Raw genomic sequence first — 14,491 nt, forward strand, 5'->3', positions numbered from 1 at the left:
AGAGCGAGGGAAACACTGGTCGATACCTAGTAAACTGCTCAGGGAGTCGCTACAGATCACGAAGGACTCACCTGAGCAGGAGCGGATATACTCTAGGGCGCGAGAGATGGCGACGAGCTTGGCAGTGAAAACATTGCAGCCACCCGACAGTGAGTGTTGTTTACAATGATCCCCTACAGTAAGAGCATAACCAACACGACCAGCGAACATCGAACCGTCGGCATAGAGAACGTCACAGCCTTGAAACGCGGCAAGGATTGAAAGGAAGCGGCGGCGGAGAACCTCAGTCCCTCATGAGTCCTTCAGGCCCTGTGCCAAATCGAGCCGAAGGCACGGGAGGGGCACACACCACGGGGGTATGCGCAGAGGGGCCCAGAAAAGAGGTGGAAGACGGAAATCTTGGAGCCCAGAGGGAAGAGCTCTGAGGCGAACCGCTATCATACACCGTGACCGGGTCCGCCGTTCCGGAAGATGGACGATCGACTGAGGGAACCAGGAGACGTTAATTGGGATGCCCAGGCAAGCTACAAACGTGTGTTGCACAAGCGACCAGTAATCGTTGGCGCCGGAACCGCAATGGAGGGACACCTGCCTCCACAAGTATGCCGTTGACAGGGCTTGTCCGGAAAGCTCCAGTGACGGGTCAGATCCTGCTGTTAAGGATGGGGTCCAGCAACCACAATGTGGAAGGGGATGCCAAACCATAAGCCAGGCCCCCATAATCTATATGGGACAGAATTAACGCCTGGTACAGCTGTAGAAGGGTAGACCGATCGGCACCCTAGCTGGTGTGACTTAAGCAACGAAGAGTGTTAAGACGCCGCCAGCACATCTGCTCAAGCTGCCGATAATGAGGCAGACAAGTCACCTGGGTATTGAAAACTAATCCCAAAAACCGATGCGTCTCCACCGCAGCAAGATGTTCGCCATTAAGATAAAGCTGTGGCTTGGAGTGAACAGTGCATCGCTGGCAGAAATGGATAACACAGGTCTTGGCAGCCGAAACCTGGAAGCCATGCGCTACAGCCCAAGACTGCGCCTTGCAGATAATGCCCTGCACCTGACGTTCAGCAGCTGCAATGCCAGTGGAGCTATAGTACAGGCAGAAGTCGCCAGCATACAAGGAAGCTGAGAATCAGACACTTAAGACAGATCCTTGCAGTATCCCATTCTCCTGAACTCGGGAGGCCGCAACTTGCACGTGGAACGTATGAAGCGACAGAACATTTTGTATGAAACTCGGCAGCAAACCCCGAAGACGCCAACCATGAAGCGTAGAGAGGATGTGATGTCGCCATGTCATATGCCTTCCACATGTCAAAAAAGGCTGCGACGAGGTGCTGATGGCGGGCAAAGGCCATACGGATGGCTGACTCCAGGCTCACCAGATTATCGGTGGCAGAGCAGCCCTTACGGAACCCACCATGAGACGGAGCCAGAAGGCCCCGAGACTCGAGTGCCCAACTCAACCGCCGGCTCACCATGCGTTCGAGCAACTTGCAAAGAATGTTGGTGAGGCTAATGGGGCGGTAGCTGTCCACCTCCAATGGGTTCTTGCCAGGTTTCAAAACGGGGATTACGATGCTTTCCCGCCCTTGCAATGGGAACTCACCCTCAACCCAGATACGGTTGAAAATGTCTAGGAGGCGTCGTTGGCAGTCCTCCGAGACCTGCTTGAGCATCTGACAGTAGATGCAATCTGGCCCGGGAGCTGTATCAGGGCAAGTGGCTAGGGCACTTTGGAATTACCACTCACTGAACGGAGCGTTGTAAGATTCAGGGTGGCATGTGTGAAATGAAAGTCTCCGACGTTCCAACCGCTCTTTCAGCGAGTGGAAGGCCAGTGGGTAATTCGCAGAAGCGGAACTCTGAGCAAAATGCTCTGCTAAGTGGTTTGAAAGTGTGGCGGAGTCAGTACAGACCACTCCATTCAGCGAAAGTGCAGGTACGCTGACGGGGGTCCGATAGCCATAAATTCGCCTAAACCTGCAGTGGAGAGGTACGGAGGCGAATGGTGGAGATATACCTTTCCCAGCACTCCTGCTTGCGTCGGCTAATGAGGCGGCAGGCTCACGTATGGAGCCGTTTAAAGGTAATGAGGCGTTCCAATGAGGGATGCCGCTTGTAACGCTGGAGGGCCTGCCTGCGATCTTTAATCGGCTCAGCGATCTCTAGCAACCACCAAGGCACAGTCCGCCGCCGAGGGGACCCAGAAGAATAGGGAATGGCAGATTCTGCGGCCGTAACGATACCAGTGGTGACGGAGTGAACCACTGCATCAATAGAGTCATTGTAAAGAGGTTCAATAGTGGCAATGGAGGTGAACAAGTCCCAGTCAGCCTTATTCATAGCCCATCTACAGGGTCGCCCAGAAGAGTGACGCTGTGGCAGTGACAGAAAGATCGGAAGGTGGTCACCTACCACACAAGTCGTCATGCACACCCCATTGGACAGATGGAATAGGCTAGGGCTCCATATCGAAAGGTCAGTGGCAGAGTATGTGTCATGCACCACACTGAAATGTGGGAAGGCACCATCATTAAAAAGAGAAAGGTTGAACTGTGCCAACTCTTGCTCAATGACACTGCCTCGGCCTGTTGCCACTGATCCACCCCACAGAGGGTTATGGGCATTGAAGTCGCCCAGTAACAGAAAAAGTGGCGGCAATTGGGCTATCAGTGCAGCCAGGACATGCTGCAGGACATCATCATCCGGTGGAAGATAAGGACTGCAGACAGTAACAGCCTGAGGCGTCCACACCAGAACAGCGACAGCCTCTAAAGGTGTTTATAAAGGGAGAGACTGTGAATAGAGTGAAGGACATAGATGCAGATGCCACCAGATACCCTCTCATAAGCTGCCCGGTTCTTATAATAACCCTGATAGCCACGGAGGGTGGGAGTTTGCATTGCTGGAAACCAATTTTCCTGAAGAGCAATGCAGAGGAAATGGTGAAGGCTAAGAAGTTGTCAGATCTCAGCAAGATGGTGGAAGAAACCGCTGCAGTTCCAGTGGAGGATGGCATTGTCCATGGCCAAGAAAGGCGTGAAGAGACTGAGGAGGCAGATTAGGCTGCTGGGTCACCTGCCGCCACTGATTGAGTACCCGGGTGAGCGACATCCATTGCGTCTGAGGGTCCGGCGAGATCTAGGTCCTCAGCAGACGCCATAATTTCTACCTCATCCTCAGACGCAGAGCTTGTAGGGAGCGGTGGGATGGGTGTCACCGCAAGGTCTGGATTCTTGGGTGCCTTCTTCTTTTTGTGTTATTCAAGCTGTGCCATTGGCAGTTCTGGCTGGGAGGGCTTCGATGGGTCAGTCACAAGGACAGACGAGGACTGTGAAGCCCTACAACCAGCGACCTGTGGTTGCTTCAGCCACTTGGGATTGTCCGCATTTCCACTGGTGAGAACCTGGGAAGGGCACCAAAGGACACCTTCATGGCAAGAGGAGCCGAAGAAGGCTTATGCTTCTCCAGCTGGGAAGTGGGAACTGATGTCCCTGATGGTTGGGGGGGGGGGGGGGAGGGGGGGTTGCTCCAGACGTAGATGGAGCGACAGGGAGTGAAGTGCCCCCCACCATCAAGGGGCAGGTGGAGTCTGATGGATCAGAGACCCAACTATTTACAATGAAATGGGAGATGGTAGAGCCGTTGTCACAGTGGCAGTGTGGGTTGATGTCATTGGCACAGGATGGAGCCTCTCATATTTCCATTATCTTTCGTTCTTTCTGTAAAATCCTACAGTCTGGCGAGCAAGGGGAATGGTGTTCTCTGCAGTTAATACAGATGGGAGGTGGGGCACATGGAATATTGGGATGCAAAGGACGTCCACAACTCGACACGTAACGCCAGAAGTACATTGGGATGACATATTAACAAACTTCCAGCATTTAGAACACCGCATTGGGGGAGGGATATCGGGCTTCACATCGTGGCGGTAAAGGTCAAGGTGACCTTTTCGGGTAAGGCGTCACCCTCAAAGGCCAAGATGAAGGCACCGGTGGCTACCTGATTATCCCTTTGAGCCCGATGGACGCGCCAGAAAAAGTGAACTCGTCGTTCTAAGTTGGCACACAGTTTATCGTCTGACTGCAAAAGAAGATCTATGTGGAATATACCCTGGGCCATGTTTGAACTCTTAAGGAGTGTGATGGTAACTGAAACTTGTCGCAAGCGAGCAACCTCCGCGACGGGGCAGAGGATGCTGTTTTGATCAAAACTGATCCAGAGCGCATTTTCGACAAGCCCTCCACCTCCACAAACTTGTCCTCTAAATGCTCCACAACTGAGACTTTGTCGACATAAATGTTTCGCTATCAACTCATACGGACGAGGTACCGGTGTGAATAAACGTCACTGACTTCTTGAACCATGCGTTCCTCCCATGGAGAGGCTAGGGAGGATAATGATCTCTGATCGTAATTCTTGCCCTGAGGTTAGACCTCGATCGCTTAGAGACTGCTGCTGGAGGTCCACCAGCGATAGATGATGTACCACGCTTCATTGCGAGTCATCTGCCCTGATGCCACCCACTCTGGCCAGGGGCTCTCCACATTGGCGCCACCCAGCCACAGCAAAGACCATCTGGCAGGATGGTCCTTGCCGGGAGTCCCGATGCCCCAGGGAGATAGGCGAATGCTGAAGGGATGTCCATAAATCAGTCAGAGTACGAGGGGGTGGAGATCTTTTCTGAACAGCAGGTTGCAAGGCATCCCAGATATGCTCAATAATGCTCGTGTCTGGGGAGTCTGGTGACCAGCGGAAGTGGATGCTTACGCATGTGTCATATGTAAAAGCCGTATTTAGGCATATCAGGGTTCTCATATCATTTCAAATGCACGCACCCTCCACCATTACGCAGCCTCCACCAGCTTGAACAGTCCCCTGCTGACATGCAGGATCCATCGATTCATGAGGTTGTCTCCATATCCGTACACATCCATCAGCTCGATACAATTTAAAACGAGACTCGTCCGACCAGGCAACATGTTTCCAGTGATGAATAGTCCAACGTCGGTGTTGACGGATCCAGGTGCGGCGTTCAGCTTTGTGTCGTGCAGTCGTCAAGGGCACACGAGTGAGCCTTCGGCTTCGAAATCCCATATCGATGACGTTTCGTTGAATGGTTCGTACGCTGACACTTGTTGATGGCGCAGCACTGAAATCTGCAGTAATTTGCGGAAGGGTTGTTTTTTTGTGATGTCGAAAGACTCTCATCAGTCGTCGTCGGTCCCGTTCTTGCAGGATCTTTTGCCGGCTGCAGCGATGTGGGAGAATTGATGTTTTACCGGATCCCTGATATTCACAGCACATTCGTGGAATGGTCGTACAGGAAAATCCGAACTTCATCGCTACCTCGGAGATGTTGTGTCCCATCGCTCGTCCTCCGACTATAACAGCCCGTTCACACTGACTTAAATCTTGTGTGAAATTTAAAATTTTCCCGGCGAACTAAATATTCAAAAAGATTTCGGGCTTGCAGCCCTCAAACCAACTGTTTTTTGGAGGTACGTGGATGACACTTTCGTAGAGTGGCCTCATGGAGAAAAAAAATTAATGGAGTTTTTAGATCACCTCAACTCCATTCATGAGAACATTCGGTTTACCATGGAATTAGAGAAAAATGGTTGCCTCCCTTTCTTGGATGTTTTAGTTAGACGGAAGATTGATGGCTCTCTGGGGCATTCGGTTTATCGAAAGCCCATACATACTGATTTGTATTTAAATTCGTCCAGCTGCCATCACCAATCGCAAACAATGAGTGTGCTTAAAACACTTGTACACAGAGCTCATGTAGTGTCAGATGCAGATAGTTTGCCTGAAGAGATTGCCCACCTGATGAGGGTTTTCAAGGAGAATGGATATTCTACCCGGCAAATTAGCAAGGCACTTGCAATTAAGCCAGAGAAACAGGGCGTGGAGAAAGAAGATAGCACGCCTAATAAATCTTTAGCCTTTCTTCCCTTTGTTGGCAACATTTACTTCAAAATTGCAAGAATCCTCCACGGTTTCGAAGTGAAAGTAATTTTCCGTCGACCATCGAAGATTTCCGCCCTGCTGGGATCAGTGAAAGACTATCTGGTATTGCGGAAGGCGGGAATTTATAAAACACCTTGTCAGTATGGCATGTCACATATAGGACAAACATGGCGAACAGTAGAAGAACGTTGCACTGAACATCAACGCTGTACTCGCCTTTTGCAGCCTAGCAAGTCTGCAATTGCTGAGCATTGCACCTCCACTGGACATTCAATGGAGTATGACAAGACAACCATTTTGGCCACAGCAACATCCTTTTCGGACTCCGTCATAAAAGAATCAGTGGAAATTCGCATGGCAGACAATCTTACGAACCGTGACAATGGCTACCAGCTAGATAATGCGTGGAACCCCGTCATCTCTAAGATCTGCTCCAGACGAAGACGTCAGAGTACTCCGGTGGCCGCGGCAATTGACAACGCCGAAGACAGCTGAGTTCTGCAGCTCCACCAGCGAGGGCGCTGCTGGCGGGCGGTGTGGTTCGTCTGTCCATGTGATTTTGAGGCATGCGCGGAATACTCGCTGCACGCTATATATTGCGGAACGGAGAGCGTCTTCGTCAGTCTTCAACGGCTCACCTGAGGATGGCTGGCAGTTGTCCAGTCGAAATATCGTGGCTGGAAGCTAACGACGATCGGCTGCATGCCCGAAATCTTTTTGAATGACTTAAATCTTGCTAACCTGCCATTGTAGCAGCAGTAGCCGATCTAGGAACTGCGCTATACACTTGTTGTCTTATATAGGCGTTGCCGACCGCAGCGTCGTATTCTGCCTGTTTGCATATCTCTGTATTCGAATACGGATGCGTATACCAGTTTCTTTGGCTCTTGAGTGTAATAACCTCATTAGATTAAGTACATACAGTATACGACATTGTGTGGGCGACAAAAACCTTTCTTTAGTGTTGCTACCTCATGTATCTATCAGGACAACTATTTGTGGACATTAGTATGGAGGTGTGTCCACCCTTCGGCTTTGTGACGGCTTCAACTCTGCTGGAGACAGTTTGAATGAGGCTTCCATCTGTGGAGGAATGACAACCATTGCGCCCTCAAAAGCCGAAACCAAAGAAAGCAGCGATGTTGGACGCTGGCTGAGTCTGGAGCGATGTCACCGTTCTGACTCATCCCAAAGGAGCTGCATTGAGTTCACGTTGGTAGTTTGGGCAAGCCAGTCCTTTTCAATGATGTTACTGTCCACAGACGATTCCCTGTCAGAAGCTGCCTTATGACGAGGTGCTAATACAATCATTTTCCACCCTCAGTAGCTGAGTGGTCAGCGTGACCGAATGTCAATCCTAAGGGTCCGGGTTCGATTCCCGGTTGGGTCGGAGATTTTCTCCGCTCAGGGACTGGGTGTTGTTTTGTCCTAATCATCATCATTTCATCCCCATCGACGCGCAAGTCGCCGAAGTGGCGTCAAATCGAAAGACTTGCACCAGGCGAGCGGTCTACCTGACAGAAGGCCCTAGTCATAAGACATTTATTTAATCATTCATTGTCTCTCCACTGTCCCTCCACTGTACAGCAGACACAGTGCTGTAAAATGTACCCATAATCACCGGTATTTAGCGCTTTTCAAGGGCAACCACAAGAAACACCCCCATATCGTTAACACCCTCTCCTGTGTGCTTCAGTGTTGGCAGTGCACAGGAAGGCAGATAACGTTCACCGGGGGTTCGTCAATCCCAATCCCTTCCATTGGATTGCCACAGTGAATAACGTGATTCATCTCTCCAAATCGCTCGTCTCCAGCCATCTACCGTCCAGTGGCTTCGCCCTCTACAATACGTCAAGCGTCACTTATCACTGTCTTCAGAAACGTGTGGCCTATGAGGAGCTGCCCCGCAGTTGTACCCAATAAAGGAGCCCTGTCCCAAGGCATTGTGCTGGGTGGATGCTGGTAGCACTCATTAGTCTCGTGTCAGAAGCACACACGGGTGCACAGTTAACAAGTCCTATAGTCTCTGACCGAAATTTGGCCACTTCCAGTCCATTTTCTGTCGCTTGGAGGAAGGCTTCTGCAATAGGGGACGGTGGAGTCGACACTGGACCATGTGCTGGACAGTCCAGACTTCTCCACAGTCACAGTTAGCATCGTTTTGTGTTCTGTAGCACCGTCTTGCCAGATTAAACTTTCATTTACTCAATACTAATTTCAATCTATTCAAGGATTTCCAGGTCATCCATTCCTCATCATGTATTGGATGCAGAGTTTCGGAAATTCTTTTCCACCCTGGCATCTTCGGCAGTGGTAGGAAATACCTTTGATGTTCTAGGGAAACTCTTCCTTGACTTCAATCGGGCTGCGAATGCGGTATGTGCCCATACTGGGGACGAGTTTGTTCTTGTTCCTCTTTCTTTCGTTCCTTATTCGCCGCAATGTCTCTTCGAATGGAAAGTGGTGCTCTTCATGGACGATGGTAAATCCATTCGACAGGAGTGGATCTGCAGGTCTCTTTGAGAGCTACGTCCACCTGCCTGGCATGTGATGAATTATACCAAACAGGACAAGCGTACTCTGCTGCGGAATAGGCTAATGCAAAGTACTCCTTCCACTAATTTCATACAGTTGTCTTACAGCAACCACCCGCAACGCTGGACTGACCCTGTCCGTCACTGAAAGGGTTCTGCCTGGTCTTGGTTTACTTGTGGTCGTTCCTTTGTGTTTCCACTTCACGTCGCATCACCAACAACCGATTAGGGCAGCCTTAGAAGGATTGAAACGTCCCTGACTGATTTGATACTCAGGTGATGTTCAGTCGCTAGACCACTATAGCGCTTGCTACAGCTTCCTAATTGGGGTGAGATGTGGAGTGTTCCCGCCCTGACACATTACTATTTCGGAGATGCCAACAGGACAACTTGTTTTTTGTGAATTGTTACATGCGAGTAGCTTTGTTGACCCATTGGCATCGACGAGTTCTAGCAAGTTTCCATTTTCCCTGATAGGACAGAAGACAAGGTTTTCTTACCTCGTGTATTCTACGGTTATCTCGATGGCCTCCCTTCGCTTTCTTCTCTACTTTGAACTTCCGATTGCTTATTTTCTTTTATTTTGTGGCAGACTGGGCTACAGCGTCACGGGAGGATGGCGGTCTTGCTGAGGCAGCAGCTGTTGAAAATGTTCACGGTAAATGATAACAACCAAACAGTTGCAGGATAAAGATTTATTGAAATCCTTGACCACGGTTTCGGCAGATATAAATATACCTTCATCAGAAGCAAAAATACACTAAAATCACATCCTGCAGTAGAGATGCATAAAACAATCGTGCCAAAAGGCGGCGCCATTACTTAAAATGAAAAATCACCTCCATCTGTACGGCATAATTATGAAGAGATGGTCGATGCGAACGCAGCATACTATCAACATTGGCCTATTACTCATAGTACTGATAGTATGCTGTGTTCGGATCGACCATCTCTTCATATTATGCCGTACAGATGGAGGTGATATTTAATTTTAACTAATGGTGCCGCCTTTTGGCACGATTGTTTTATGCATCTCCACTGCACGGTGTGATTTTAGCGTGTTTTTTCTTCTGATGAAGGTATATTTAGATATACCGATACCGTGGTCAAGGATTTCTATAAATCTTTATACTGCCACTGTTTGGCTGTTATCATTTACCGTGATCATTCCAGTGTCATAACCGGGGTGAACAGTGAGGATAGCGCTACAGTAATGTTATTTCAATGTTACTGGGACGAACGGTGAACATGTGGCAGTAAGACCTGAGTTCTAACGCTAAAATTGTTAAAATACGTCGAGTCAGCCCGTTTTGCCTGGGGGAGGAATGCGTTTAATCTGTGGCGCACGGTAGGCTATAGTAAAAATTCTGCGATTGAAACAAGTCTCGCTCTAAAGAAGTGACAATCTATGGATCTATGGGCGTCAGATGCGCATAACTGTCGATTGTTGTGCACTATTTTGTAAAAAATAAACTGACACAGAGGACTGTAAAGTAAGAGAAACAGAGAGAGAGAGAGAGAGAGAGAGAGAGAGAGAGACATAGAGAGAGAGATAGAGAGAGAGAGAGAGAGAGCTGAGATTTTATCATTGTAAACGTATGCGAGAATACATGGAAATTCTATAAAAGGTAATTCAATCGATCTCACTTACTTTCTGAAGTGAATTTTGAGGAAATGAATTGCGCTAAGCTTCTATAGGAGCTTTGGATGTTTGTTTGATGATGTTTTCTGAGGGATCTGCAAGCACTGTCAAGGGAATTTGGAAGAGTTTCCTCTTACAAATAGAAATCTGCGAAAGGCTACGCACCATATAAGGAATTGTGGACTAAACTGTGGAGAATCAGTGTCCGAGAATCCTACACAAGTTTCTATATATGAACGCAAAAAGTTCTACAGACCGTTGGTTGGTTTGTGGGGGGTTGAAGGGACCAGACTACAAAGGCCATCGGTCCCCTTTTCCACGATCATGAAACACCCACAAGGAACAAAAACAAGGAACGGAGATGACAAGGGATGACACAGAACAAGACAGACATAGACAAAGACTAGGAAAGAGGAATTAAAAACACACAGAATGTTACAGTGGTTGGCCCACCATGGAAACAAAAAAAAAGGAAGGTAAAGCCAACCACCAAGTGACACACTAAAAACTCCAATCTAAAACCGTAGGCCAAAGGCCAGACTCACCATAAAAGAAGAGACAAGCCCTCAGAATGAAATATAAAAGCTCCCTGCACGAATAAAACGCTAAACTAAGCATGCAATGGCAGCATCATCTGTTAAAAGTGCAGGAAGCGTATCAGCGCAAACGTCTGCCTGAGCCCAGTTAAAAGTGGACTGTCCAACAAAACGTGGACCACCGTCGATCCCGAACCACAGCGAGAGAGAGGTGGGTCCTCCCGGCGCAATGAATAACCATGCGTCAGCCAAGTGTGGCCAATGCGTAGCCGACAGAGGACAACGGAGTCCTAGCGAGGGCCTGCAAGGAGGTGCGCCGCACACTGGTAGTCTCCTTGGCGATCCGAAGTTTGTTGGCTGAAGGCAGGGTGTGTCATTCATCACCCCATGAACCGAGGACCTTCTGCCACAAAACTGACTGAAGGTCGCACCCCAAAAGGCCGATCTCCAGGGCCGGTGCACTGACAGCCTGTTTGGCCAGCATGTCAACACGTCCATTACCCAGGATGGCGACATAACCCGAGGTCCACACAAAGACCACAGAGCGACCGCAACGGGTAAGAGTATGGAGGGACTCCTGGATAGCCATCACCAGTCGAGAGCGAGGAAAACACTGGTCGATAGCTCGTAAACCGCTCAGGGAGTCACTACGGATAACAAAGGACTCACCTGAGCAGGAGTGGATATACTCTAGGGCGCAACAGATAACGATAAGCTCTGCAGTGAAAACACTGTGGCCACCCAGCAATGAGCGTTGTTCAGATTGTTCCCCAAGAGCAAAAGCAACGTAAAACCAACATACCTACCATAGTTCAGGAGATATGACGTCACAAACACTGAGATGCGTGAAAAAGCGCCGCATCGTGCGTGACGTTTAGATTCATTACTTCTGTGCTTCTAACTATATCCGCAATCAGTATCATGACAGTATCCACATATGCTGCTAAATGCACCTACAAACGTATATCATGGTACCAGACATAGTTCGGGAGATCTGACAGCATAAATACTGATATGCGTGAAAAATTAACGCATTCTACTTGACATTTAAATTTATCACCCCTTTTCTACAAACTCTGTTCCCAACATATTTTGCATACGTTATCCACGTATACCGCTGAATGTACCTACATAACTAAATTGTTGCATGAAACACAGCTCAGGAGGTACGACTCCATAAACACTGAGATACGAAAAAATGCCTCATTATGCATGTAGTTTTAATAGATTCGTTCTTTACCAACAAGACTCTCCTAAAGCCGACTCAGCTTACGGAAATCTCTGACACCTGGCAGCGCTATTCGCAGCTTTTAAATGCGAAGCGCAAACGGCTGTAGGCGAAAGCAGTGGCCGCCTATAGTAAGACGAAGAGGCATTACATAGAGACGTTTATAAAATCTCATTGTAGACGGACGAAGCAGCTGTCCAGGAAGATTTTTCTTCATTTGGATACTGTACTCATACACTTGAACATTCTACTGGAATATTGGCAAAATGAATACCCACGCAATGGCGGGTTTGTGAGCTAAAATATAAATTCTTCTGTGCTATAGAGGGAGTTGTCAAGGAGAAACTTTTTAAGTTTGTGTTCGGGTTCAACCGTACTGTTTGTCAAAAATCTTGTATCATTCGGTAAGTGATCAAAAATTTTATGGACAGAATTGTGCGCCCCTTCTTAAGCTAGAGACGACTTTGAAGTATTATTCTAATCGTGTACAACATTGTATCTTTTTAACTCTTGCGGGTTATTTACAACAAAGCTCATGAACGAATTATATTCTGTGAAGCAGTACTGAGAACGGCAAACTCCTGAGTCAGATGTCCACAAGATGATCGTGGGTGAGCAACACATATTCTTACAGCACGTTTCTGTGCAACAAAATCTTTTTTATTGAAGGTGAGCTGCCCTAGAACATTTTTCCACACGACACTATTGAATGAAAATATGCGAAATATGTCAACTTATTGATTGGTCTCCAACTCCCCTAAGGCTTCCAATGATTTGCAGTACAAATTTGGCTAAAGTCAGTTGATTTCCGAAGTCAAAAAGTGCTTTTTTTCAGTTTAAATTTTTTATCAGTACGCGCGAAGCATTCAACCACTACCACCGTCATACCTTAGCAAAAGATCTTGCTGAAAACCCAAGGAAATTCTGGTCTTACGTAAAATCGGTAAGCGGGTCGAAGGCTTCCATCCAGTCACTCACTGATCAGTCTGGCCTGGCAACGGAAGACAGCAAAACGAAAGCTGAAATTTTAAATTTAGCATTTGAGAAATCTTTCACGCAGGAGGATCGTACAAACATACCGGCGTTTGAGTCTCGTACAGATTCCCGTATGGAGGACATAGTGATAGACATCCCTGGGGTTGTGAAGCAGCTGAATGGGTTGAAAATAAATAAATCGCCAGGTCCTGATGGGATTCCAAGTCGGTTTTACAGAGAGTACTCTACTGCATTGGCTCCTTACTTAGCTTGCATTTATCGTGAATCTCTCACCCAACCTAAAGTCCCGAGCGACTGAAAAAATGCGCAGGTGACGCCTGTATATAAGAAGGGTAGAAGGACGGATCCTCAAAATTACAGACCAATATCCTTAACATCAGTTTGTTGCAGGATTCTAGAACATATTCTCAGTTCGAATATAATGAATTTCCTTGAGACAGAGAAGTTGCTGTCCATGCATCAGCACGGCTTTAGAAAGCATCGCTCCTGCGAAACGCAACTCGCCCTTTTTTCACATGATATCTTGCGAACCATGGATGAAGGGTATCAGACGGATGCCATATTCCTTGACTTCCGGAAGGCGTTTGACTCGGTGCCCCACTGCAGACTCCTAAATAAGGTACGAGCATATGGAATTGGTTCCCAAGTATGTGAGTGGCTCGAAGACTTCTTAAGTAATAGAACCTAGTACGTTGTCCTCGATGCTGAGTGTTCATCGGAGGTGAGGGTATCATCTGGAGTGCCCCAGGGAAGTGTGGTAGGTCCGCTGTTGTTTTCTATCTACACCAGCAACCATCGAACTATCGGTATAGACCACGGCAGAGCCGGGAAACGCGGCAAGGATGGAAAAAAAGCGTCAGCGGAGGGCCTCAGGAGGGACTGAGTCTTTCGGGCCTTGTGCCAAATCCAGCTGAAGGCATGGGTGGGGCACACACCATGTGGGTAGACGTTTATGGGTCCAGAAAAGGTAGGAGAGGGAAAAGCTCAAGCCAAGAGAGAAGAGACCGGACGCGAACTGCAATCAGACACCCTGACCAGCGCCGCCATTCAGGAAGACAGATGACCGATTTGGGGAACAGGAGACGCTAATTTGGATGCTCAGGCAAGCTACAAACATGTGCAGCATAAGCGGCCAGTAGTCGTTGGCACTGGATCCGCAATGGAGGGACACCATCCTCCACAAGTATGCTGTTTACAGGGCTTGTGCTGAAAGCTCCAGTTGCGAGTCGGATCCTGCAGTGAAGTATGAGGTCAGGCAACCACAACAGGGAAGGTGATGCCGGACCGTAGGCCAGGCTCCCATAATCGAGACGGGGCTGAATCAATGCCTGATACAGTCGTAGAAGGGTAGACCGATTTGCTCCCCAGCTCATTTGACTCAAGCAGTGAAGAGTGTTAAGATGGCGCCAGTGCATTTGCTTAAGCTGCCAAATATGAGGGAGCCAAGTCAACCAGGCATCAAAAGCAAGCCCAAAACTCTATGCATCTCCACCATGCCAAGAGGTTTGCTGTCAAGACAAAGCCGTGGCTCAGGGTGAACAGTGCGATGCCAGCAGAGATGCATGGCACAGGTCTT

The sequence above is a fragment of the Schistocerca americana genome, chromosome 9, assembly GCF_021461395.2.
Source record: "Schistocerca americana isolate TAMUIC-IGC-003095 chromosome 9, iqSchAmer2.1, whole genome shotgun sequence".
NCBI lineage: Eukaryota > Metazoa > Arthropoda > Insecta > Orthoptera > Acrididae > Schistocerca > Schistocerca americana.